The 27,286-nt window shown below is 40.4% G+C and overlaps 1 protein-coding gene and 1 pseudogene across 9 annotated transcripts in view; one reads left to right on the top strand and one right to left on the bottom strand.

Annotated features, from left to right (window-relative positions):
* Positions 1–27,286, top strand: part of MARCHF1 (membrane associated ring-CH-type finger 1) — a 973,853-nt gene that overhangs the window by 154,316 nt on the left and 792,251 nt on the right. The window lies entirely within an intron of this gene.
* Positions 4,499–25,856, bottom strand: LOC100349031 (large ribosomal subunit protein eL8 pseudogene; annotated as a pseudogene).

Genomic DNA, 27,286 nt, shown 5'->3' with positions numbered 1-27,286 from the left:
TAGTGTTACTGAAGACATTGGGTTTATTTCTACTGTATATTTTTTCTTTTCTACTTTTAGTGATGCTTCCTTGACATTTTTCTCAATTTCTTATTCTTGTTTGGCCATCATATTTTACCCTTCACCAGCTTGCCAGCCGTGTTCTCTATTATTTTACTTAGATTCTTGTTCCTGTTGTTTCTGAAACTTTAAATTTTGTGATAATTATAGACTGGTGAAAGTCGCAAAAGCAGTACAGAAAAATTAATGTGCCTATCACCCAGTATTCTTAAATGGCAACTATAGCACATTATCAAAAACTGAAAAGACTGGCATTGGTATATCTAGCTTAAACTACAGATTTTACCAGTATTAGCATGATTTCATTCGTATATGTGTATAGTCTTACATTTAACACATGTGTAAATTTGTATAAACAACACTGCAACGAAGTAACAGACTGCTCCAAAAAGAAGCTAGTGCATGCCTCCGTGTCAGTTGCTCCCCTAAACACATTTCCATCTTTAGGTTGTGTTACTCTAAGAGTGTTATCTGAATGGGGCAGGCTTTTGCACAATGCTTCAGACCCTGCTTGGGACATAGCACATATTGGAGTAGCTGGGTTTGCGTTCCAGCTCCACTTCAGGTTTGGCTTCAGCCTGGTCCTGCCCTGGTTGTTGTGGGCATTTGGTAAGTGAACCACCAGATGCAAGATCTCTATCTCTATCTCTGTCTTTTTTTTCTCTGTCAGTGTTTCTCTGTCTTTGAACAAAGTGAGATGAGATGAGATAGATAGATAGGTAGGTAGGTAGGTAGGTAGGTAGATAGATTGATTGATAGCATCATGTAGCATGCAGGCCTTTTTTTTTCTTCCTTGTCCTCAGTATCTAAATTTTGTCTTTCTATAGTTTTGTTTTAGTGCTGAGTTTTACGTCATTACCTGGATAACCTAGCTTTTGTTTCTCCATCCAGTCTTGAAGAACTGTTATGTTGTTTTTAGTTTAGTGTTTCACAACATGTGATTCAAGTTCTGTGTGAAATGCAGTTTTAATTTCTTCAGAATAAATGCCCAGGAATATGCTACAATTTGAACATAAAATTTGTCACACAAAATATACATATGTATAGAAACAAAGCCTAGTTTTAATCTATATGTATTTCTTAACACAAGCGTAGCAGTGTACTGAATATATTAAATTGACTGCATTTTTCCTATAATCCACTACCAGCCTCCTGTTTTGTGAAATCTTAGTTCTGATAAGTTATGGAAAATGTTTTGTGTAACCAGTATTTATTTAAATATTATATATGATTTTATTTTATTTTAGATTTTATTTATTTATATAACAGGTAAAGTTACAGACAGTGAGAGAGAAACAGAGAGAAAGGTCTTCCTTCTGTTGGTTCACTCCCCAGATGGCTACTACAGCCCGAGCTGCGCCGATCCGAAGCCAGGAGCTAGGTGCTTTTTCCTGGTCTCCCACGCAGGTGCAGGGGCCCAAGCACCCAGGCCATCCTCCACTGCCCTCCTGGGCCACAGCAGAGAGCGGGACTGGAAGAGGAGCAACTGGGACTAGAACTGGCACCCACATGGGATGCTGGTGCCGCAGGCGGAGGATTAAATCAGTGCGCCATGGCACCGGCCCCCAAAATATTATATGTGATTTTAAACATTTATTAGCTTTACCTTTTCTTTTTTTTTTTTGTATTCTTTATAATTGTTTTTTTTTTTCTTTTTGGTGGAATCTAGTTTTATTTTAAAAAGGTTAAGTGAATACGCTAATGTTCTGGTTCTCAAATGTCTGCAAATGTCTACATTGAGGCCGTTTCTTTTGAGTGAAAGCTGGATTATTAGAGATTTCTATATTTAAATTCTTTTCCCACCATGTTTTCAAGATAAATTTGCAAATCGCAAGACTTGAAGTATTGTATTTTCTACATGTTAGAGTGATCTATCATTCCTATTTGAATGCTTTTAGGGTTTTTTTTTAATCTTATCCTCATTGTGTTCAAGTTTCATTTTGTGCCTGTTATTACACATCTATTGTTTTGTTTTAATCTTTTTCGCTTTGCATTGTGCTTTCCAAATAGATAATTTACCTGGCCCCTTTTATTCACTCTCACGCTTGGAACGTTTCTAGGCATTAGTCTTTGAAATATTGATTAATATTCTCACTTATATTATTTCCTTTCTTCTCCTCTGAAACTCATGAAAAGTAGATTTTGGAACTTGTGATTTTATATTCCTCATCACTCTCCTCAGTCATCTATTGTGTTTGCTTAATAACAACTTTTTCTTCATTTTTAAAAATATATGAAGAGAACTTGTTTCATGTGTGCGTTTTTAAGCACATAATGATACTTCCCAACATTTTTGCTCCAGCTTTTTTCCTCCCTTTCTTTTTTTCTTTTAAGTTTTGTGATAACATGCACTCCATGTACTTTATAGTCGCAGGATTAATCCTCCACTAAATGAAGAATTCAACAAGTAGAAAGACTGCTGCTCCACAGGACTGCAGACAAGGGCTGTAACTAGTAATCAGATCTCAAGATGCCACATTTTAATCATTTTTATTGCTATTTGATTTTGTCATATGAATTTCAGTTAAGCAGCATTTTTTTCCTTCCTCTGTGGATAATTTATTTATTTTAATAAGGTGGCATTGTTTATTCTTGTCATGTCTAATATTTTTAGTGTGAAAAGTTACTGATTTGTTTTTACAGTCTTGGACTTTCTCAGGTGTTTGGCTCTCAAATGGCATTGACTTTGAGGTGTAACTCCTTAAGCCAAGGCTTCTGCTATGGTTGGGTATGGTTTGAGTGTCTTCAAGGCTTTATATTTTGAAATGCAACCCCCATTGTGAGGCATTATGGGAGGTGAAAAACTATGCAACTCTGGTGTTTGGAAGTTAAGAGCCAGGTCATTAGGGTGCAACATCTGCGATTGATCCCAGTGGTTTTATAAGCAAGGGAGAGAGAGGACACAGAGACGCACCCAGATGCACAGGCAGTCCCTGCTGCTTGCCCTGTGATGCCTGGGACCACCTGGGACTCTTCCAGCAAGAAGCTCATGACCGGATGTGGCCCCTTGTCACTGCACCCTCAGACCGGAAATCAAAATAATCCTTGCTTCATAAAATAGCCTGCCTTGGGTGTTTCATAATTGCACAGATGATAATGTGCCTGGGAGAGCAGTGGAAAATGGTACAATATTTGGGCCCTGCCACCTTAAGGAGAGACCTGCATGGAGTTCCGGGCTTCTGGCTTCAGCCTGGCGTAGCCCTGGCTGTCACAGGTATTTTGGGGAAAGAACCAGTGGATGGAAGATCTGTTTCTGTCACCCTCAGTCAGTCTCTGTGTCTTTCTGCCTTTAAAATACAGTGAAAATAAAGCAGGAAAATTTAAAACATGAAAATGAAACATGTCTGTCCTATCTTTTCTACGGTTTAGTGTAGGAGGGGAAGAAATCAGCACATGCTTCAAGCCAAAGGTTTAGCTGCATTCAGAGTAACACTGGCTTCAATTGTACGTACTTCTATAGTCAACTCGATTATATCGCTTAGATTATAGAGGCTAATCATCTCTTTTGGTGATTTTATTTTGCATCCTATTTTGGCAGGATAAAAAAATTCTAACTCATTTCAGAATTAGTAATCATATTACCACTAACTTGAAATCTACCTCCTCTACCTCTTTATTTTGTGATTATTTATCTAAGCTAAATCTTGACTTCTTAAACAATAAAATAATTTTAAAAAATCTATTGGTCCTGTGTGCCTTCTTTTTTGAACAAAAATTATTCAATTACTTTTTATATGCCTTCTTTATCATTGAGCTGTCAATTCACTGTTTTGTCAGTTGTGAAATGTCTGCTTTTTGTTTCCAGGTTGATTTCTACCTCATTGAGATTTTATTTATTTGCACACAGCTATGATATGCTGCAGTTTTATATGGAGAATTCTGCTGGAAGTGTTGGTAAGGCAAGACAGAAATGGCTCCATTTAAAGCAGGTCTTGAATTTTTTAAATCCCTGTGAATTATAAAGGAAGCAGTAATAAAAGGTTTTGTTTTATGGATACTACACGGAGCAGTTTGCCTTTCCCATCAACCTGGTGCTTAGATGCGGAAGCACATCTGTTCACATCTGTAAAAGAAGAACTTAAAATACCGAAGTGATCATTGTTTCAGTGTGAATTTCCTTTGGGCATCTGCGGGCCGAGCAGGATTTGAGTAGGAGAGTTGCCAAGAAAGGGAGGCTGCCAGGCAGGCATTGTCTTTCACTGCACCCAAGCATCCGCAAGTGTTCTCAACCTCATAGCCTATTTTTTTTTTCTGTTTATCATCTTAGAAGTAAAACATTGTGAGCTTGAATTTGGTAAATATAATTATATATTCTGTGTTTAAAATGGGACTAAAGAAGAAAGGACTTTATGTCACGTTAAGCAAAGAGCAAATTCAAGCAGGTGTTTTTGTGGGGAGGGAGCGTGGAGAACATTCAAGGGAGCACATTGATCCAGCTTCATGGTGAGTTCTTCAGCTTGGCACCGCGAGCCACAGCTTTGGGGCCCCCGTGGCGGCAGATCTCTTCATACCTGTCATTGTGGTTGGTCCTGATGCCCGCCCCCCCAGCTTAGCCAGAGCCCCATTTGTCTTCCAGGTTCACCTGCAGGAAGGTGACACTGGTGCAGGTCTTCCTGTAGATCTGGCACCTCAGCCGGGCCTCTCCCTTGATGATGTAATCAGGGACCCCCATCTTCCAACACAGGACAGGCAAGAAGACAACCAGTTTAGGGGACTCCACATCACGCCCAGTCGCCACCAGCTGGGCCTTCCTGTTCCCTCCCCAGGTAGTGACAGTGTTGACACCTGCTCGGAGGACGGGCAGTCTTGGTGAGGACTTCCCCTTTGCTAGCATCTTTATTCTCAGCCCAGGTCAGCAGCCTCTGCCTGTTCTCTTGTTTCATCTCTGGCCTGTACTTCAGGTGGCTCCAGCGTGGAGCGGTTGTCTGGAGGTCCAGGGCCTGGGTGGACTGGTTGATGACAGGAGGCGTCTGCAGTCGCTTGTGCAGGATGGCCTTCTACCTCTGCAACCAGAAGCAGCAGGGCCGTCTGACGAAATCAGCGAGGTCCCTCCTGGGCTGTCTGTCTCTTCCAGTGCCAAAGTTCTTAGGCATTTTCGCAAACAGAGGATATACCACCTTCTGGACCCTGACTCTTCATGACGGCAGAGCCCTGGGCCACCTCCTTCCCCTCAGCCCTCTTTCCTTTGGTTCAGTCCGAAGCCTCTGTGCCAGGCACAGCAAGATTCTCCCACCGCAGGGTGCAGTGAGGGTGCTGTGTAGCTGCCCAGGGAAGAAGATGGCAGCAGGTGGAGCCCAGATCCAGATGGCGCATCATGGGCCACAGACTCCTCAAACAGGTTTTATTAACGAAATGCATTTTAGAAATTTATGACAGAGAACAGAACAGAGTGCTAATCCTAAATATTTCATTGTACACAGTGACATGCATCTGGGGGAACATTCTATACAAACATAGCTCAGAAAGTTTGTAGAAATCCTGGCTATCCAACAACACATCAGAAATGTCATTCAATCGGACCAAGTGGAACTTATCTCTGGGTTGCAGGGATGGTTCAACATATATAAATCAATAAATGTGATTCATCACATTAACAAATTCAAAATATAAACCATATGATTATCTCAATAGATGCAGAGAAAGTATTTGATAAAATACAACAACTATTCGTGATAAAAGCCCTAAGCACACTGGGTATAGAAGGAACGCAGTCATGTCAATATATGACGAAACCACAGCCAGCATCATACTGAATGGGGAAAAGCTGGAAGCATTTCCACTAAGGTCTGGAACCAGACAAGGGTGCACACTCTCACCATTACTACGTTGGAAGTTTTAGCCAGAGCCGTTAGACAAGAAAAAGAAATCAAAGTGATAGAATTGAGAAAGGTGGAAGTCAAATTATCCCTGTTTGCAGATGACATGATCATTTACTTAGGGGAACCAAGGGACTCTGCTAAGATTATTAGAACTCATAAGAATGGTAAAGCTACAGGATATAAAATCAACACAGAGAAATAAGTGGCTAGATCAATTCTATTCTCAATAGCTACAAAGAATTTAAATACCTTGGGATAAATTTAACTAAGGATGTGAAAGATCTCTAGAATTAAAGTTACAAAACATTAAGGAAAGAAATAGAAGAAACAAAAAAATAGAAAATCCTCCATGTCCAGGGATTCAAAGAATTAGTAACCTCAAAATGTCCATACTACCCAAAGCATTTACAGATTCAGGATAATCCCAATCTAAATTTTTCTCAGATATAGGAAAAAAAAACCTAAAATCTGTATGGAATCAAAAGAAATCCTGAATAGCTAAAACAGTCTTAAACAATAAAAGAAAAGCTGTAGGCATCACAACACCAGATTTCAAGACATTACAGGGCAGTTGTAATCGAAACAGCATGGTACCAGTACGAGAATAGACATGTGGAACAATAGAACAGATACCCCAGAAATTAAGCAACTGCAACCAATTGTTCTTTGACAAAGGATCTAAAATCACTCCCTTGGAAAAGGACAATTTCTTCAACAAATATTGTTGCAAAAATTGGATCTCTGAATGCAGATGTGTGAAACAAGATCCCTACCTTACACTCTACAAAAAACCATTTACAATGGATCAGGGATTTAAATCCAAGAACTGAAGTCGTCTAATTACAGAGGAAAACATGGGGGAAACACTGCAAGACATTGGCATAGGCAAGGGTTCTTGGATAAGACCCCAGAATCACAGGCAATACAAGTATAAATAGAGAAATGGGATTACATCAAGGTGAGAAGCTTCTGTACAGAGAAGGAAGTGCCAAAGTAAAGAGGCAGCTGACAGAATGGGATAAAATATTTGCATAATCAATTAGCATCCAGAGCAACAAAATAACCCTGTTAAGAAATGGGCTAAGGATATGAACAGGCATTTTTCAAAGGATGAAATACAAATGGCTGATAGACACATGAAAATATCCTAGGGATAGCTAGCCATCAGAGAATTGCAAATTAAAACCCTCAGAAGGTTTCACTTCACCCCAGTTTATAACAGCTATCATCCAAAAATAAAAAAAAAATTACAAATTCTGGAGATGATGTAGGGAAAAAGGTACAATAATACCCTATTGGTGAGGACATAAACTAGTACATCCATTATGGAAGACAATATGAGATTCCTCAGAAATACGAAAATAGATCTATCATAAGACTCAGCCATCCAACTCCTGGGAATTTACTCAAAGGAGATGAAGTCAGCATATGAAAGAGTTATCTCTACCCCCAAGTTTATACCAGCTCAATTCATAATAGCTAAGATACAGAATCTACCCAAATGCCCATCAACTGATAACTGAATAATGACATTGTGGTATATTTATACATGCTAGAATACTACTCAGCCATAGAATGAAATCTTGTCTTTCACAGCAAAAAGGATGCAATTTGAGATCATTATGCTTAGTGAAATAAACCATATATAAAAAGACAAATATCATATATTTTCCCTGATTTGTGGTTACTAATATACAGAGTACAAAAAAATGTAATATTTGAGTGAAATTCACATTTTTAAATTTGATTATTATTTATAGCCCTACTAGTTTATACTCCTGAGAAACAGTGGTTTTTCTACTTACTATTCATTGAATTCTTTATTTACTAGATTTGTGGTTATTAGTAAATTGATAATATGTCATTGCAAAAATTTAAAGAAAAATAAGAAAGGAGAGAGGAAGGAGATGGGAGTGTTAGATGAGAAGTATCATTATGTTTTTAAAGCTGTGTATATATGAAATATTTGAAATTTGTCTCTTTTATATAAATAAAAATTGTATTGATTTTGGTACAAAATAATTGTGAATTCAATGCATAGTTTTTTTTAAATCACAATATGCATTTGCCACAAACCCTTAATTTGTTAAATCCTTACACTAGTAATAATTGTTCAGTGTAAAGTATTTCTTGATCATTTTTGTGGGTCTATTAGATGTCAATAAGAAAAAAATTATCACCTTAGTATTTTCAATGCATTATCTTCAAATGAAAACAAAACCAAAAAAAAAATAGTGGGGAATCATGAATCAGCTCCATTTGAAATAGGGGACAAAAGTGCAGCTGTGGAGACTCTGGTAGGTGGGAGTAACTTGATTTAATCATTGTCTTCTCCATCTTCCTTTTGCATTGTTTTCCTCTCTTTTTATTCTGGTCAGTATCATTAAAATGCTTTATCATTGGGGCCAGTGCTGTAGTGTAACAAGTTAAGCCACACCTACGATGTTATCACCCCACATCAGAGCACTGGTTGGAATTCTGCCTCTTTGCCTCCCGTCTAGCTTCCTGCTAAAGCACCTGGGACATCAAGATGATGCTTTTGGCCTGGCCTAGGCCCCTTCATTGCGTCCACTGAGAAAGTGAACCAGTGAAAGGAATCTCTCTTTCTCTTTCCCTGCCTCCCATTCTTGTCTCTTTCTCTATCACTCTGCCTTTCAAATAATTAAAAATAAAATTTTTAAAAAATCTTTACCATCCCCTTTCTATGGATTCAAGTGTTTTTTAAAAAAGATTTATTTTGTTTATTTGACAGAGTTACAGAGGGTACACACACACACACACACACACAGGTCCTCCATTTGCTGGTTCACTCCCCAAATGGCTGCAACAGCTGGAGTTGAGCTGATCCGAAGCCAGGAGCCAGGAATCAGGAGCTTCTTCCAGGTTTCCCACACAGATGCAGGGACCCAAAAACTTGGGCCATTTTCCACTGCTTTCCCAGGCCACAGCAGAGAGCTGGATTGGAAGCGGAGCAGCCGGGACTTGAACCAGTGCCCACATGGGATGCTGGTGCTGCAAGCCAGGGCTTTAACCCGCTGTGCCATAGCCCCGGCCCCTGAAGTAATTTTTTAAAACTTGCATTGCTATACTTACAACAGCTAATATGATTGATTATTAAACAATTTAAGAAAACAAGCTAATTTTTCATGTTTTGTGAGATGTAGGATGAATTATTCAATTATTTAATTAACCTGAAATAATTCTAGGATGAGAAATACATTGTCAAAATATAATTAACCATGGTTTTTCTACTTACTACTTGTTGAATTATGTATTTATTGGGAGGTTAAGCTTGTGTCTATAAAGAAAATTGAAAGTATGTCCTTGTAAAAATTAAAAGAAAAATAAGGAGGCGGGAGAGTAGCAGTGATGGAGAGAGGGATGGTATGGTGAGAAATATCATTATGCTCTTAAAACTGTATGTATGAGATACACGAAATTTGTTCCATTTGCATAATTTAAAGAGGTAAAAACATAAAAAGTACCACCACATTTTTAAAACATAATGTATGTGATAAGTGGAAAATCATCTAAATTTATTCATTAGTTTACACAATGAGATCAAAATAATGCTGACACTACTTGGTCTGTATCATACGATACAGAATTTACCTCGTCTATCTTTCACAGTCTGAGCATCTTCTTGGCTGTGTGAGAAAAAACCTGATAAGTTAAGAAATAAAGATTTGTAAGTTGTGATGATTCATTGTACATCTGGTCTGAAACACGGTTGCTTTCTGTTTTCGTTGGTCCTCCCTTCCCCTTACTTCTCTCTGTGTTGTCTCTTCTCGTTTGATAGGCTAGAACCTTCTACCTTTAACCTTGCATATGATGCAGCTGACCCTCTCTTGGGTGCCCCAAAATTAGTACTAGATACGACCAAGGAAAATTCACCAAAATAATTTCAGATAAATTTCAGGAAGCAATTTGCAAACTGGGGAGGTGCAGCCTTTGGTATAAAAGGAAAGTGTGCTTCCAAGATAGAGAGACAGGCTGCCTTAGACAGAAATCTCCTGACCAGGTTCTCGCTGCTGTCCACTATGCAAATCGGAGACGCAAGCTTGTGGGAAAGCAGTCAGTCACGATTGGTGCTTTTTAAAAAACTGAATGCAAGTCACTGTTCATTGGTCGGATTGCTGAAAGGAGATGTTTTTAAGGCTGTCTGTCTTGGAAGTTGAAACAGAAACTTGTCCAGGGAAAAACCACAGAGTGTTTATGCCAGGAATATAAAGCATAGCAGAGTATGTGTGTGACCTCAAGTCAACAAATGGAAGTCTGCTGTGTTCAGTTTTGAGCTTTTGGCACAATTAGCCACTCTGGAGCCATACTGAAGTTTCAGCTTTTTCAAGGGTTGGCAGTACCATTATCTAAATTTTACTCTTCTTCCTCTAGCTTAGCATGACAAACTGAACCGATTGTCTTTTCTGGACCTGACACAGCTGGGATCCTAGGCAAATTCCTGACACTGCCCCCGTCTCACCAGCTTTAGCTGTAAGTGGTGAAATGAGATAACATGAAGTGCATATATTTAGAATTATGTATGCTGGGCAGGGTAACTGCCTGTTCTTATGGCTGGTCCTTCCTTCTCTGCTCTCGTTTCCCCAGGATTTCTACTTCTTTATAAATTCTTATTTATTTACTTTCATGTTATTTGAAGAGAGAGAGAGAGAGAGAGAGAGAGAGAGAGAGAGAGAGAGAGATTCCATTTGCTGGTTCACTTTTCATGTGCCTACAGTAGCCAGTGCTGGGCCACACTACAGTCATGATCTTGGATATTAATCCGGGTCTCCTACATGGGTGATAGGGATTCACATACTTGAGCCATCACCTGCTGCCTTCTAGGATTCATATCAGCATGAAGCTGGTTTGGAAGCAGAGGAGCTGGAACTCAAACCCAGGCACTCTTGATACAGAAGAGCCTGACACTGGCTGGAAGAGTTGCTATGTGACCTCCAAAACTGGGTCTACTGGGTTGATGCACAGAAAGCCAATCACTGACACTGGGTGGCAGAGCAAAACTTATGGAGTACACGGAGCAAGGCACCAGGCAGCTGCCATTTAATTCCCAGGCTTCCCAGGGGCTAGGAATGAATGTTCTTCTGGGTTGAAGTTGGGATGAGGGGTGCATGTTTAGCAGGTATCCAGGTTGCTGGTTGGTTGGTGATCTTCATGGCCTTTCTTTGATGGATGATACCATGTTTTTCCTGTGATTTTTATGATTGCTAGGTGTGTTTCTGTCAGCCTGGAGGCTATGTACAGATGTTAGTTACTTTCAGAACTGGAATTCTATTAACACTAACCCTTTGAGACAATACCTATCATCAAAGTGTTATCTGTTGAAGGGTATGACTTCATGTGTCTTGTGATTACAATCTTGTAGGGCCAGCTGTACCACTTCCTCAATTTGTGACTTAATTTTAGTAAGTGTTTGATTTGGCATCAAAAGAAAAAAAAAAGGCAGAGCAAGGACATTTTAAGTGAAGGGATGAATGCTAGGAAGCTGGGACATGATGGTACCTAGCACCTGCATTCCAAGTACTGCACGAGAATTTGGTTTCACTCTGATATGGGATGTAGGCATCCCAGGTGGTGACATTGGCCTCTCTGCCAAATGCCTACCCTTGCTTCGTATTTCTGTCAAGGGAGACGTCATCCAGTCACCAAGTCTTCATTTTTCAGCCTGTTCTCTTCCTTGCTTTTGCATTAAATCAATGAACTCCCACCACATATATATATATTTAGGTAAAAATATATATATTATAATATATGTTATATATATTTTATATATATAATTCTGTCGGACTTTAGCTTAAGATCTAATTGGTTGGGTCATGTCATAGCTGGTTTTGAATGTTGTTCTTGTCACATAGCTCTTCCTTGATTTTTCTGTATTCAGAAACACCTCCTGAAATGTAGTTCTGCTGTATGCTTCCTCTTCTAATTAATTTTAAGGGATTCCTCAATAACTACACACTGAAGTTCAACTTGTGTGATTTTCTATCCAGATCTCTCCTTTCTACAAAACTGTCCCACCCATCACACTGATCTCCTTTGGTTGTTCATTTTTATGATACATGTTTTCCTTTTCCAAGGTCTTTGTGATCTTCAGCCAGGATCTCAGAATGTCGTTCTCCTAGACCAAAATTGAAACCATAGCTCAAAGCTCTCAGAGCCTTGCCTTCTCCGAGTGATTTTAAGTAATTCAGTCCTGTCTTCACTACTGTCTGCCTTGTGCTTGCGTGAGCTATGTCTGCTTTCCCTGCTAATTTTTCAGTTCCCTGGGGCAGCTTCTACATTTTCATCTTAATGCCAATCCAGGGATTATAGACACAGCTTTCCATTAAAGACTTCATGATAATTGATTGAATAAGCACATGGAGATATATAAATGTGGTTTTACTCATGGGATTCCCAGAGGATTCAAGAAAACTGATGAAGATAGAATTAAAGAACATAGTTATAAAAACATGTGCAGCCTTTGATAGAGTATATTTTTAGTAAAATGAAAATAATTTCAACATTGTCCACCCATTGTTTATAAAATGGATATGAAATTTGATTGAAAATGTTCTATTGTGATTCTGAATTCTTCAGAAATTTTAATATATTTATTTGAATGGCAGAGAGAGAGAGAGAGAGAGAGTTGGAAAAAGAGAGAGGGACAGAGAGAGAGAGAGACAAAAATCTTCCATCAATAGTTCCCTCTCCCGTGTCTGCAACAAATGGGGCTAGGCCAGGCCGAATCCAGGAGCCGGGAATTCAATCCTGGCTTCCATGTAGGCGGCAGGGACCCAAATACTAGACATATCACCTGCAGCCTTTAAGGATGCACATTGCAAGGAAGTTGGAATGGCGAGTTTAGCTGAAGCTTGAACCCAGATATTTCAATGCAGGATGTGGGTTGCAGGTGTCCCAAGGAGCTTCTTAACTTCTACAGCAAATGCCATGCCAAGTTTTTAACTTGTATTCAGAAGAATTGAACTAATTGCGTCTTTTTTTATTTTTTATTTTTTATTGTTTGACAGGCAGAATGGACAGTGAGAGAGAGAGACAGGGAGAAAGGTCTTCCTTTTCCGTTGGTTCACCCCCCAATGGCCACTGTGGCCGGCACACCATACTGATCCGAAGCCAGGAGCCAGGTGCTTCTCCTGGTCTCCCATGTGGGTACGAGGGGCCCAAGCACTTGGGCCATCCTCCAGTGCACTCCCGGGCCACAGCAGAGAGTGGATCAGAAGTGGAGTAGCCGGGACTCAAACCAGCACCCCCATAGGATGCCGGCACTGGAGGTGATGGTTTTAACCGCTAATCCACAGCGCTGGCCCCACTAATGGCATTTTGTAAGCTTTAGATTCCAGTAAAAGATTCAGGAACAATTCCTTTGTTTTTTTTTTTTTTTTTCCAAAAATATTTATGAAAAATGATAAAGTTTTTAAGACACATAAGTATAATGGTATGTCCTACTCAGTAAAACACATCATAGGAATGGAAATATCTTCGTTTTTGTTAATACTTGATTCATGGACAATATTCATTTTTGAATAATAATATCAAATGGAACTGGAATTTTTCTGATTTTAGTGCCAAATATATTCAAATGATATTGTAGGACTGTTAAAAATTCTTCTTCTTCTTTTTTTTTTTTTTTTTTTTGACAGGCAGAGTGGATAGTGAGAGAGAGAGACAGAGAGAAAGGTCTTCCTTTTGCTGTTGGTTCACCCTCCAGTGGCCGCCGCGGTCGGCGCGCTGCGGCCGGCGCACCGTGCTGATCCAATGGCAGGAGCCAGGTACTTATCCTGGTCTCCCATGGGGTGCAGGGCCCAAGGACCTGGGCCATCCTCCACTGCCTTCCCTGGCCACAGCAGAGAGCTGGCCTGGAAGAGGGGCAACCAGGACAGAATCCGGTGCCCCGACCGGGACTAGAACCCGGTGTGCTGGCGCCGCAAGGCGGAGGATTAGCCTAGTGAGCCGCGGCACCGGCTTGACTGTTAGAAATTCTTAACAATTTTGCTGAAATTTTTTTTTTTTTTTTACATTTTCTACTTAAGTAGGTTATGTGATTTTTGAGATAAGAAAGTGTTCAGAATTAACTGTTCTCAAGGTAATTTTATGAGATACACAACCGATTATAGTAGCCAATATGCTTAACTTTGTTCTTGAACAAATGAACATATGTGTATTTGGAACTGGTTCTGGAAACTTAGCCAGACACCAATTTACGTTATGAAAAGCCATCTTCTTTCAAAGTGGAACCAAATAAAACAAAGTCAAGATACTCCCACATGCTGGAGTACTTAATGATCGTTTCTTGTGAATGGTTTTCTACTGAAATTCTATTGGGAAAACCTAGAACTTACGAGCTGAAAGTGAACCTGAGGAATCTCATTGAGAAAGCAATCTTAGAGAACAGCAACATGCCAATCCCACTGGACTTGGATCCTGGTCTCCTGGGTCTTATTAAGTGTGCTTGAGAGGACTAAGTCTGTCTTACCCATCCAGTAAGCCCAGTGTCCACATCAGTGCTTAGCACTTATAAAGTACTTAAGAAGTGTGGATTGAATTCATGAATTTCTGAGTGTTTAAATTGAAGATTATTTCCTGCTATACTTATTTTTTTTTCTTTAAAAGAAGATAGAAGAACAGAGACAGAGGGACAGATGGAGTTCTCATCCACTGATTCACTCTCCAAATGCCCACCAGTGCCAGGGCTGAACCATGCAGACAGAGACAGCAATTCAATGCAGGTCTCCCAAATGAGTAGCAGGAACCCAAGTGCTTGAACTGTTGCCTGTTGTCTCCTGGGGCGGACAGTAGCAGGAAGGTTCATTTGGGAGTGGAGCTGGACTTGAACCCCTGCACGTTAAACTGTGACATGAATGTCACCACTGGCATCTTCACCACCAGGCCAAATACCTACTCCTCTTGAAATATACAATCACGCACTTATCATTGTTAGAAAAAGAAGTAAGGCATTGTCAGCAAGATTTTCATCAATATGAAACCAACATTAAGCTCTCTAAGATTGCTAAGGAGGTTACAGAAATATGAAACAAACATGACGTATAGACACGTTACTTTTCTTTAAAAAATTCTGTGGTGGCACAGTGGATTAAGCTTCTACTTTGGCCACTCACATGCCATCTTGGAGTGCTGGTTTGAGTTCTAGCTACACTGTTTCTCATCCAGCTTCCTTCCAAAGATTCTGAGAGGCAGCAGATGAGGGCCCAAGTGCTTGGATTCCTGATGATCATGCAGGAGACCCTGATGGAATACTGACTCCTGGTTTTGGCATTGCCCAGCTTTGGCTGTTTTGGGCATTTGAGTAGTGAGACAGTGGTGGAAGATTTCTCTCTTCTCTGTCTTTTCCTCTCTCTGTCACTTTATCTTTCAGATAAAAAGATCTACTTTAAAAATATTAAAAGTTATAAAAATTCTCTGATTAAAATTTTTAAGAGGTTGTCTTTTTACATGAGTACTTAACAATGCTCGGGGGTTGTTACTGAAAATGTTGTCGGCTCATCACATGGATGGGTAACCAAAGTCTTCAAGTACAGGACATTTTCAAATTTTGTGGAAACAGTTACTCTTACTCAAAGTGTGCTTGAATTGCTGGTAATGCACTGCTTCCTGACAGAGCAATCAGAACACTGTGTAATTCAGCAGGAAAATCAAAGATGCCAAAGACTGTCTACCTAGAGTCCTGGCAAACCACATGATCAGGAGGACCTCCAAGGATACTTCTTTTTCTACACACTGCAGTTGAAAACGTTACAAAATACTGAATGTTTCATAATGAAAATTGGACTGTAGGTTGATTATGGGTAAAGAATGTGTTTTAAAACATGTCATGGCTCAGTTACCTAAATGGACAGAAACCAGTGAATAAGCAAAATTAGACCTTTATCCAAGCAAAATAGGTGTCCCACAGTTTCTGCGGTAAGCTACAGCACTTTGATCATGTCATAGCCAGCTTGTCTCTCACTTAGTATGTACTCACTATGCCTTGATGAACCAATTTAGATAGAACTTGAAGCCACAAATTATGAAAGATAACAGGACAGCCTTCATCATAAATTAAACATAAATGGGAAATGGTAGTGGAAACATAAGTGCTAAGTAAACAGAGTAAGAAAAAAATAAACCCTATAATCAACAGATACATAGGAGAAAATAACAGTAGTTCATAGTCATTTGCTGCAGAAGGCACAAGCTCAGATGTAGGAGCCTTGAGACACTAATTCTACTAAAACTTAAGAAGTGTCTCTATGAAGTTTTCCAAATTATCCAGACATCAAATATATTCTTTGCATGCATAAAAAATTATAAGACAAAGAAGTCTTAGAAATGTTTCCATCCAAAATGGCTTAATTTACAAAATGTTTTGACAGTAGTAGAAAATTCTTCAGGGATCACATAAACAAGACTAGTGTCTGCTACTACTAACTGATAGAATTAAAAAGGAGAGAATGGTCCAACATGGGAAGCGGGATACACAGCAGACCCATAGAATGGCAGATGTCCTAAACAGCACTCTGGCCTCAGAATCAGCCCTAAGGCATTCGGATCTGGCTGAAGAGCCCATGAGAGTATTTCAGGCATGGAAATCCAAGACACTCTAGCAAAAAAATAAATGGCCTAAATGAAAGATCTCTACGAGTGAGATCCCAGTGGAAAGAACAGGTCTTCAAAGAAGGAGGTACCTTTCTCTGAAGGGAGGAGAGAACTTCCACTTTGACTATGACCTTGTTTAAATAAGATTGGAGTTGGCGAACTCAAAAGGCTTCCGTACCCTTGGCAACTCATGACAAGAGCCTAGGGTGATTACTGAGGCCATAAACAAGAGTGTCAATTGTTAAATCAACAACAGGAGTCACTGTGCACTTACTCCTCATGTAGGATCTCTGTCCTTAATGTGCTGTACATTGTGATTTAATCCTAAACGAGTACTTAAACAGTACTTTACACTTTGTGTTTCTGTGTGGGTGCAAACTGTTGAAATCTTTACTTAATATAATCTAAATTGATCTTCTGTATATAAAGATAATTGAAAATGAATCTTGATGAAGAGTGGGATGGAAGAGGGAGTGGCGAATGGGATGGTTGCAGGTGAGAGGGTGGCTATGGGGGGAAAAAGCCACTATAATCCAGAAGTTGTACCTTGGAAATTTATATTTATTTAATAAAGTTAAAAAAACAAATTTGACTGGAATTTAGTTAATTAAGATGTTTTTATATGTTCATAAATACACATTATTCATTAAAGACAATTTCTCTATTGTAAAACACTCATTTGGCTACTGTTTTCTAGATTCAAATGTAATATTGCTACTATAAAATATTTATTAACTATATTTTGCTAAATCATGAAAGAAGATAAATGGAAGGTTTTTTTTTTAACTTTTATTTAATGAATATAAATTTCCAAAGTACAGCTTATGGATTACAATGGCTTCCCCCCCATAACGTCCCTCCCACCCGCAACCCTCCCCTTTCCCACTCCCTCTCCCCTTCCATTCACATCAAGATTCATTTTTGATTCTCTTTATATACAGAAAATCAGTTTAGCATACCATGATATACATGGTCAAAGTGGAAGTTCTCTCCTCCCTTCAGAGAAAGGTACCTAATTCTTTGATGACCCATTCTTTCCAATGGGATCTCACTCACAGAGATCTTTCATTTAGGTTTTTTTTTTCCCCCAGAGTGTCTTGGCTTTCCATGCCTGAAATACTCTCATGGGCTCTTCAGCCGGATCCGCATGCCTTAAGGGCTGATTCTGAGGCCAGAGTGCTGTTTAGGACATCTGCCATTCTATGGGTCTGCTGTGTATCTCACTTCCCATGGTGGATTGTTCTCTCCCTTTTTTATTCTATCAGCTAGTATTTGCAGACACTAGTCTTGTTTATGTGGTCCCTTTGATTCTTAGTCCTATCATTATGATCAATTGTGAATAGAAATTGATCACTGGGACTAGTGAGATGGCATTGGTACATGCCACCGTGATGGGATTGAATTCGAATCCCCTGGTATGTGTCTAACTCTACCGTTTGAGGTAAGTCAGCTTGAGTATGTCCTGAATTGCACATCTCTTCCCTCTCTTATTCCCACTCTTATATTTAACAGCGATCACTTTTCAGTTAAGTTTCAGTACTTAAGAAGAATTGTGTATTGATTACAGTATTCATCCAAAAGTATTAAGTAGAACAAACAAAAAATACTAAGAGGGATAACATATCAAGTTGCTCATCAACAGTCAGGGTGAGAACTGATCAAGTCACCGTTTCTCATAGTGTTCATTTCATTTTAACAGGTTTCCTTTTTGGTGCTTAGTTAGTTGTCACCTATCAGGGAGAACAAGTGGTATTTGTCCCTTTGGGATTGGCTTATTTCACTCAGATAAATGGAAGTTTTTAAAATTCTTATATTGTACATGATATTTAGCTTCACCTGTACTCTATAAAGAAGGATAAAATACATATCTAAATATAAATTTATTATATTAGTGGTCAAAATATAAGACCATCAAGGTGTGTCCTCCTTTTGGGCTGGTCAGGTCTTGACTTGTAAGTCATATAAATAGGATTTTGCATATATATGTACAAAATGTGGAATTTTCAGTATGAAAAAATCTAACTAGTTGTTGATTGAACTTTCTAATGAATTTATTTTTGGTTTTCCCAGTAGATTTTCTTATTCCACCAATTTTAATCACTGGGGTAGAGAGAAGTGGTTACCAAAGTGCCCTAAATTTTCTCCTGAATTAAACTCAAGAGATATTCACTCACTGAAATCACTTTTAATAAAATCTGTTGGAATCTGTAGTCTAAAAATTGGGAAATTTCCATTGTCTGTGTGGACATTACTAAATTAATTCCATATGAATTTCAACCTAGAGCTTATAAAAACAACATTTTAATAGTGTTTTAGAATCATTGAACTCAGTTCAATTGTTTTTTAAAGTAGAAATAATGGGGCCTGCGCCGTGGCTCAATAGGCTAATCCTCCGCTTTGCGGCGCCGATACACCAGGTTCTAGTCCCGGTCAGGGAGCCAGATTCTGTCCCGGTTGCCCCTCTTCCAGGCCAGCTCTCTGCTGTGGCCACGGAGTGCAGTGGAGGATGGCGCAAGTGCTTGGGCTCTGCACCCCATGGGAGACCAGGAGAAGCACCTGGCAAATGGCTTCAGATCAGCATGGTGTGCCAGCCGCAGTGCGCCGGCCGTGGCGGCCATTGGAGGGTGAACCAACAGCAAAGGAAGACCTTTCTCTCTGTCTCTCTCTCTCACTGTCAAAAAAATAAAAATAAATAAATAATAGTTATCTGAAGATAAATCAATATCTTTAAGGCTTCCTGAATATTATTTAAAATATGGAATTGGCTCAATTTTAAAATGAGCCAGTTAAGGAATGTTTTTTAGTCTTTCATTAGTGGAGACACTAGTTACATTTTATTCTATTTAAGAGTACATATTCTGGGGTGTGTGCGTGGTGTACAGTGGTTAACATACCACTTGGGATGCCTGCATCCTGTATCAGAATGCCCAGTTCAAGTCCCACCTCCTCCACTTCTGATCCAACAGTCTGCTAATGCACATCCTTACGGGTAGAAGGCAACGGCTCATGAACTTAGGTTCCTGCCACCCATGTGGGAGATGCGGGTGGACTTCTGGGCTCCTGGCTTCAGTCTGGTGCAACATGAGTGTTGTGTACATTTTGGGAAGTGTTCTGGAACACCTCTGACACTGGAAAAATTGCTGTAGAACCCTAACAACTGGGTTGGCTTACCAGTGAGCCAAATGCCAGGGTGGTAAAAAAAAAAAAAAGCTGTATTTATTGCAAAGTGCTGAGCGAGGAGCCAGGTATCTATCACTTAATTCCAGGGCTTTCCAAGGCGTTAGGGGTGAAAGTTCTTTTAGACTGAAGTTGGAGCTGAGAGGTGCCTGTTCAGCTCATGTCCAGTTTCCTGGTCGGTGTGCAGTGTTCACAGCTCTCCTTGGGTTGGTTGGCAATATCATGTCGTTTAGGGAATTTAGATGATGGCAAAGTAGGCTCTACTTACTCTGGAGGCTGGGTGCAGGTGGCAGTTAATTTTTGCTCGGAGTTTGGGGTTCCTGGGAAAGAAAGCCCTCAAGACTGAATGCTAAGATATCATGTTTAAGGAAAATAAATGACCTCATGGGTCTGGTGATTAGGAATGTTGTACAGCCAGCTGTATCATTCCCTCAATTCAGTGAACTAATTTTAGTGAGAGGTTGATTTGCAATCATAAAAGCGGGAGAAGGAAACTTTCAGCTAAGGGAGAGAGGCTGGGAGATTGTGGGAGACCAGGACCTGATGATGTCAACCATCTGTACCCCATACACTGCACAGGGGTTTGGTGTCAGAGTCTCCCTCTCTGTCCGTCTCTCTTTCCCTTGCAGAGATCACAAAAATAAAAAAAAATACATTTTCTTAAATAAATTTTCTTCTTTAACACTACTAAAAATCTGTGCATGAAACTCATCAGCTTGTTCGTATTGTAGATGGGCATCTTTTTAAGCCTGTCCCTATGTCAAGCACAAAGCACTGAGCGGCGTTTTGGAGAGGTTCTTCCAACTGCAGAAAGTAGTACTTTTTGATTGATGTTATTTTTTAAAAAGAGAGAAAAAGAATTGAACAGAATAAAAAAGCAGTAACTGTGTTTTGCAACTAATAAAGAGAAGAATTCTGTTGTAAATTTCCATTTCAGTTATTTCCATTGTGTGTGTGCATGCATGTATGTGTATTAAGTCATATTATAAAACACATTTCTCGTGGGTTGTGGTAAAAATGCTGCAACGTCTCTGGTCTTTAGAAATACCTACAATAGAGTGGAAAAGAGAAAAAGAGGAGACTTAATACAGAGAGAGAAACAGAAGGGGCAATGTCAAACAAGAAAAGTATGGTTTATGGAGTGACCAAAGGTATCACACAGTGAGAGTAAGTGCTTCACGCGTAACTAAGATTTAAAGAAAGCCATCAGAATTGATGGCAATGAGGTGTTTGTGTCAGTAGAAAAAAAATAGAAATTTAATTAGGTTTTGGATGTAATAACCAGATGTTTTAAAAAAGAACTGGGGCTGGCCAGCGCCGCGGCTCACTAGGCTAATCCTCCGCCTTGCGGAGCCAGCACACCGGGTTCTAGTCCCAGTCGGGGCACCGGATTCTGTCCCGGTTGCCCCTCTTCCAGGCCAGCTCTCTGCTGTGGCCAGGGAGTGCAGTGGAGGATGGCCCAAGTGCTTGGGCCCCTGCACCCGCGTGGGAGACCAGGAGGAAACACCTGGCTCCTGGCTTTGAATCGGCCATTGGAGGGTGAACCAATGACAAAAGGAAGACCTTTCTCTCTGTCTCTCTCTCTCTCTCTCTCTCTCTGTAACTCTACCCGGGGGGGGGGGGGGGAAGCATGAGCTACTAGGAGTGACAAGTATTGACTGCAGTTTCAAAGAATCCATACCTAAAGGTACTATTAAAGTGGAATATAGATAATCCTCTAAATATTTCTCAGTCTGTGTTTTATTCTGTAGCAATAGATCTTTTACAAATTAAAAGGTTTGATAAATATAAGACTAATACTTTTCTTTAGCCAGGGACTTGGAAAACTATCAGCTTCTCTATTAAAGAAATAGTCTGATTATCTTTCTACCAAAACTCAAGCTTATACAAGTTTTCTAATAATTCATTTAATTGTTATGGATCTTTCAGATAATAAGCCATTAAGAGTGGTGTGTTGAAATGATTTTTAAACAATATTTATAAATATTTTGAAGTGATTTTATCATCTTAAATATATGATGACTTATTGGTATGTGCATTCTCTCTATTATATCTTTAGTACAGATTATCTTTAAAATTTGATCAATATTAGAAATATTTCCTTACTATTTCCTGAGCCATGTATTTTGTTGGCCCTGCTGTCCATCTATCTTTCATATAAACATTTCAGAAATAATGTTTGTATCATCAGCTAGGAAACCTTGTAGCAAACAAAAGATACTGTGGAGCAAGGGAAGGAATTGTGGAATAAAATGTTGAAGAACAACATTCTAGTATCGAGGCCTCTGGGGCTCACCGAAGAGAAAGTCACCTGGTCAGTTAGTGACCATTCTCCCTATTACGTTATGGGACCCAACAGATATTTAAAATAGAATAGCTCCTCCTGAGAAATTAGCAGAGAGGTGCAGCTGTGTGTCAGTCTAACAGGCATTTAATAAGCCCAATAAGGTAAGGTGAAATATGTTTGTTGTAAATCAGGCAAAATTCCCTTGAGTACTTGGTGAGGCCTGTATGACCCTGGAAACATTAAAACCATGGTTTGATCCGTAAGCAGAAAGGAACTGAGTGAGTTGCAAGCCAGGAGTCTTGGGATTAAAACCAGGCTTTCTGATGAACAAACACATATTTATAGACTTTACTTTTAGGGAAGTCATATGTATTCATTAAGTTTCACCGAAGTTCTGGGAATGGTTATGCATATTTAAAAGGGACATGCCTGCCCAGTAAGTTATCCTATTTGTTATATATGTTGCAGGTTCCATTGGCAGAGGCAGGGTGGAAAGGAGGTAGAAACTTCAATATTACAAAGAGTTTTTTTTTCTTACTTTCTGAGTCAGAAGGGTGAAGTTGAGGGTGGAACTGTTTTTATTTATCTATTTATTTTTTAACTTATGTAGTAAATATAAATTTCCAAAGTACAGCTTATGGATTACAATGCCCCCCCCATAGCTTCCCTCCCACCCACAACCCTCCCATCTCCTGCTCCCTCTCACATCCCATTCACATCAAGATTCATTTTCAATTATCTTTATATACAGGAGATCAACTTAGTGTATAGGAACTGTTGATTATTTGTATTAACTTGGAGAATCTTTAACCTACTTCAGCCATTTCAGGTGCATTTCTTATCAAGGGGAGTTCAACACAAGGGTGTGTTTTTGTGAGATCAGTTGTGACTCTTGTCCACTTAGATTCCCCTATGTTTCCCCTTAGAGGGGGTTGGGGATCTACTCAACCAGGAAATTGAGCAGTGAAAAGACTTTTGATTCGTAAATGCTGGTCTTCTTCTGTATTTCTGCCCTCATTCAAGCAGAATACCAGAGACCCATCCAGTGAAGTTACCAAGCAAAGAGAGGAATATTGATGTGTGGTGGTTTCCTCCTTCCATCTCACAAGAATTCCCATTTTCTTTGGCATCTTATACACACATAGGCTAATGACTACCTAGCTGCCTTAACACTCTCCCCTCAAGAGAAGTAACTCATAATCTTATGGGGGTGGCAAGGATCCAGGTCCCTCGCATGTATTTTTTTCAAGGCGGCACATGGGTGTTCTCTCCTTGCTGTTTGTTCTATGGTGTTTGAGGGTAGCCTTGGAAAAGATGGTCTCGTGTGTCCCACAGCAAGCAGATCATCCAACAGGATGGACTGGAGGCCCTGATTCACAGCCATCTGGAACTAGACAGCTTTTATTCTGTTGGAGACAAAATGTGAACCTTTTGGTTCACTAAAGACAAATGGCATAAAGAGGAGTAAGAGTAGGGGAGCCCCAGGCCAACAAGAGGACAACAACTAGGGTCTCCACGATCTAATACTGGGTTAAAAATTCCAACCATGCTTGCCCTGACCCTTGGGTTATCTGGCCTCATCCAATAAATGGTGAATATGGTTTGATACCTGTCTAGTTTGACCCACAACACGCGTTCTTCAAGAACGTGAGAGAGAATGGCACATAGACCCCATTTGGCAGTAGGTAGCTTATCTAACTGCTTGCCTGTTTGGAAGGTCTGGGTTCAGCAGTCCTAGTGCAAGGGCCCTAGTCATCACAGCCTTCAACCGAGCGAACACTGTATTTTGTTCTTTCCCGAAGGTGGAGTCCCTGTGCTATTTTGCTTTTGATTACCTGTATCAGAGCTTTGCTATTTCCCTGTGCTTAGAGATCTGTAAACTGTTAGTCTGAGAAGTACCTAAAGCTGTCTTAACATTGCAGGGGTAGGAATTTTCTGCATGACTTGTAATTTCTCTGGGACCAGACTCTATTTCCCAAATGTGAGGATGAGCCCTAAACAGTTTACTTCTTGAGAGAGCAGTTGTGATTTTTCTTGGATACCCAGCAGTTCTGTTGGGAATTTAAGGGTATTAATTTAATGCCCAAGACTAGAGTCTCATCAACACAATGAATTATAGTCCCACCTACTAAAGACATAGATCATTTAAGTTCTCCATGAGCCTGCCCAAATAGGTGCAGCACTGTCCAGGTTAGCTCTTGCTTTACTTCCTGTTCCCTAACCCTTTTACATGTAAATAGGGACTGAAAGGAGACAGGGAGTAGACTTAATACAATGATAGACATTAATGGATAGTCAGGTTTGTGTGAGGCCCAGATCTATCTCTTCACATGGGGTACTGCAAGAGACATTACAGGGGAGCTGCGAACCTCTTTATGGAAGGCACCCCATTGACTCCAGTTACCTGGATGGACTGGGAGGAGAGCTGACCTCAACAAGAAGTTGTCAGGGTAGGTGACTACTGCCCCTAAAAGAAAATTCATGGTCCCCAACTGCTATATGTCAGCAGTGAACCTTGACTCTGTCCCCTCTGTAGTGGTGGTTGGCTTTGGAAGCTGGATGGAGTGAAGTGCTTTCTCATCTTAGGGCCAACAGGGCCTCTGATTCTGACATGGGGGAGCCTTCAACCCCAGGGCAGTTCTGTTTTTAGTGACCCAGATTTTGACTGAGCTAACAGGGCTCCTCAAAAGCTGGCTTTTTCTTTCTTTTTTTTTTTTTTTTTTTGACAGGCAGAGTGGACAGTGAGAGAGAGAGACAGGGAGAAAGGTCTTCTTTTGCCGTTGGTTCACCCTCCAATGGCTGCCGCGGCCGGCGTGCTGCAGCTGGCACACCGTGCTGATCCGATGGCAGGAGCCAGGTACTTATCCTGGTCTCCCATGGGGTGCAGGGCCCAAGGACTTGGGCCATCCTCCACTGCACTCCTGGCCACAGCAGAGGGCTGGCCTGGAAGAGGAGCAACTGGGACAGAATCCGACGTCCTGACTGGGACTAGAACCCTGTGTGCTGGTGCCGCAAATCGGAGGATCAGCCTAGTGAGCCACGGTGCCGGCCAGAAGCTGACTTCTGACACAGCAACCATTTGTCCAATGTCCTGGCTCCCAGCGTGAGAAACAGGTTCTATTGAAGGTGGGCTGGCCGTGCTGGGTGTGTTTGACAGCACATCAGTGTGAAAAGCAGCTAATAGTTGGCCCTGCCACCCATCCTTACATTGCTCATTTTTCCACGCTTGTTCCTTCTCTCTGTTAGACTGTGATACAGCCTTTAGAATGTCAGTGAAGGGGGTGCTTGGTCCCTTCTCTGACTTTCCGTTTCCCTCTAACATCAGGGGTGGCCTGAGCTAGGGATCTGGAGTCTCAGTCACGTGCTGACTATTTCTTCTCTGTGAGTTAAGACAGTGACCATGAGAACTGTGTCTTTCCAGGCAAGATCCAGTGTGGTGACCACTTGACACAAGCTGTCTAAAAGTTTTGAGGTCATCAGTGAAACTTCCTATCTGCCCCTTTATTTGATTTGAAAGGGAGAGTTCTGCCCATTTACTGGGCTCACAGCCAAGTGGATCTTAGCTGCAAAATCATATCACAGTTTCAGCTCTAATTTTCTGGCTATGCTTCTTGGTCCTCTATGTTGTGGTCAGGCATTATTACAGAAGAGTGGGTAGTCATTCCTTTTATAAGATCTGGGGACCAAACTAGTGGAGAGTATCAGGAAATAGAGTCAGTTTCGCATCTTGAAGAGTTTAGAGGAGAAATGAGGCATTGGGTGAGACCTCTGTGATTGTTTCCCCCTTGGGAAAGAGCATGTGGCCTTCCCCTGGGCTGTCAGATTTAACTGGTACTCACCATATAGCCTCCTTCCTGGGCTGTCGGACTTAACTGGCGCACGCTGTGTAACCCAAGCTCAGTCATCTCAAAGTCTCTTCTCACAGGCCTTCTCCTAATGTGCCAGGGGTATGGTCACCCCTTAAACCTGGTTTCAAAGGCAGTGGTGGACCCCAGTGCCTTTTTAAGGTCTGGGGGTCAAGCTGTGGCCAATTTTAATGAGGGCCAGTGCACCTTCTGAAAGAGAATCAACTGTGACAGATGTCTCTGCCATTCGAAGAGGGAGAACTTGCTCCCCTACTTCCACCCCCCCTCGTGAAGAACTGTCCTGAAGCTCTTCATTGGGCTTCTGGAGTTTCACCATGTGGCCCAGCAGTTGGGGGCCGGAGTTGCCGGGCTTAGCTGGGATCACCATGTAGCCCATTCCTTTATGCTAGAGCTTGCTACATAACTCAAAACTGAGTTGCCATTCTTATGGAGTAAGTTCCCCGGCACCCAGATTATCCCTGTGTAGCTCGTGAATACTGGAGCTTCCTTGGGCTTCCGGACTTCCACTGTAGAGTCTCTGGGTTATGATCAATCCTGAGTTTCTGGGCCCAGCTATACCCTATGGTTTTGTTGGAGGAAAAAAAAAAAAAAACAGAGAAGAAATTAGGCTCACAAGAAGTAGACTACAGCTCGATCCAGCATGGTCTGAATCTTCAGCTCTTTTTCATAGAAAGAGGCAACAGCAGGACTAAGTTTCAGGTAAGGTTTAGTCATTTTTCTGAAATGTGTATACTTTTGTAAGGGATCTAAAACTTTAGAACAAATGGGAAGTATAAAAGGCAATGTTGTAAAGATTGAGTAGATATTTTCTTTATTTTTTGTGTAGCACCATCTGGGACTCTGAATTGGAGACACAGGGCAGTAGGGGCTATATCCACTACACTGTGTGTGAAGACAGAAACCAGGCTGCAAATAAAGAAGAGAATTTTCTTGGATAGTTTACCATTTGCATATGAGGAGAGGGTGATTTGGAAGAGAGAAAAGAGGAGCTCAGGAAAAAGTCTAGGTTAACCATGATTTACAGCATGTGAGAGGAAAAAGATGTAAAGGAAGGAAAATTAAACAGTAGCAGAGCAGTAGAATATAATATAACAAGGTATGCATCCTTAAGCTTGATTTAAGCTGTAATAAAATTTCTTTTCGTATGGGTTCACTTTTTTCTCTTTATTAGGTCCTAACAAAGACTGTCAGAATCTGCTTAACTCAATAAAACTAGGACGAAGAAATTCTGTTACTGAACTAAATGTGGATCCTGGTATGGGTAGTTTAAGTGGGAACCTTTCCTATTTTAGCTTCTATTATTGAAAATCTTTCTTAAAGTTTTGTTTCTGTCTTTGATTTAAGATCTTATAGCAGCTATAAATCTTATCATTTTCATAGTATATTTCTGTGGATTTAAGAGATTAGGAAGAATTAGTTTTGATACCAGGGTATAAATTGAAAAGCTTATTGTAAGACAATCCATTATA

Source organism: Oryctolagus cuniculus, chromosome 8 (assembly GCF_051225735.1).
Source record: "Oryctolagus cuniculus isolate XC-2025 breed Fujian yellow rabbit chromosome 8, ASM5122573v1, whole genome shotgun sequence".
Taxonomy (NCBI): Eukaryota; Metazoa; Chordata; class Mammalia; order Lagomorpha; family Leporidae; genus Oryctolagus; species Oryctolagus cuniculus.
Note: the sequence above shows the minus strand (reverse complement) of the source record. Positions and strands in the feature narration are given on the sequence as shown.